We start from the raw sequence: 1,668 nt of genomic DNA, 5'->3' as shown, positions 1-1,668 counted from the left end.
TAATTTCCAGCTATCTCCTTGTACTTCATTAAGCATGGCTCTCTGTCTGGCTTGTGGAATACTTTTGAATCTTTATTCTGTCATCCAACATGGTATCTGCTCCCAAATTTGTGTTACTTGTAAATACGATACGTATGCTATTTATATTTCATCCAAGTCACTAGTGCAAATGTTAAACAGGACAGGGGCAAGGAAAGAGCCTTGAGACACTTGGTTACAGATCTCAAGTTAGCTGTAATAATTATTACCCTTTAGGTCTGGTTTTTCACCTTGGTCCAAAATCCACCTAATTAATCCATATAGCTCTACTTTGTCCACAAGGACAGCAGGAGAGACTTTGCCAAAGTGCCTAACTGAAACTCAGGTACAATATGTTAATGTCATTCCCCTATATTAACAATCTGGCAACCTTACATCAAAAGAAATGTTATTTTGGCATGACTAGCTCTTTATAAACCCGTGTTAGTGATCAGCTCTTCTCTAAGGGCTCATAATTAACTTCATAATAAATTCTAGGATTCTGTGAGAAACAGAAGGCAGAATTACTAGAATAGCTTTAAGAATCCATCTTCTACCCTTTTTCAAAATTGGGTTAACATTTGCCCATCTTAAGTTCATTAATTCATTCAACAAACATTTACCTACATTGTACTAGGGTTAGGTGTACAAAAACAAACAAAATAGTTCTTGCCATCAAGAAACTTAAATTCTAGTCTACTCTTCACCATTTTTCAAAGATCACTGATAACAGCTCAGAAATCATATATGCAAGCTCTCTCACTACCATGAGATCTATGTAATTCATTTGGTCCTAGTGACTCAAACTTATTAATTGAAGCTAAGTATTCCTTTATCATCACTTATTTGGGGCTTAACCAATTTTTTTGTTTCTTTTACATGTCCCAGTTCTAAAAGTTCCTCTATATCTCCCTCTTCAAATCCTAATGCAACACCCACCCCCTGGCCAGGACACTACCTCTATTACTCCTCCCTCTCTTATTCTAGTGATACTTTAGAAGCACATAAATTTCATTCAATTAAATTTGGTTAAATTCAACAAGTATTTATTAAGCACTGAATATTTGTAGGGCACTATGCAGGGAACACAAAATCAAATCAAATCACTATCAACAAGCATTTATTAAGCATTTACCATATGCCAAGTACTGTGCTAATGAAAGCCAAAAACAGCCCTTGCTCTGAAGGAGCTTACAATTGGGGGAAAACGTGCAAACAACTATGTACAATCAAGATATATGCAGGACAAATTGGAGACAATTTATTGGGGGGGGTGAGGCAATCAGAGTTAAGTGACTTGCCTAGGGTCACACAGCTAGTAATGGTCCTGTCTCTGATGTCGGATTTGAACTCAGATCCTCCTGGATCTCTCCACTGCGCCACCTAGCTGCCCCTGGAGACAACTTTAGATGGAAGGCACTAACATTAAGGAGGACAGAAAAAACTTCCTGCAGAAGCTGGGATTTTAGCTGGGACTTGAAGGAAGCCAGGGAAGTCAGGGGGTGGACAAAATGAAAAATAGTCCTTTAAGGAGCTTAGATTTCACTGGGAGTGGGAGAGGATGTGGCTATAGTGTATTTATGGATAAATAAGAAGAAGATAATATGAGGAGGGGAAAAGTACTAACGACTAGGAGGATCACAAAGTCCA

The sequence above is a fragment of the Phascolarctos cinereus genome, unplaced genomic scaffold (genome assembly GCF_003287225.1).
Source record: "Phascolarctos cinereus isolate Bilbo 61053 unplaced genomic scaffold, phaCin_HiC Scaffold_5;HRSCAF=322, whole genome shotgun sequence".
NCBI lineage: Eukaryota > Metazoa > Chordata > Mammalia > Diprotodontia > Phascolarctidae > Phascolarctos > Phascolarctos cinereus.
Note: the sequence above shows the minus strand (reverse complement) of the source record.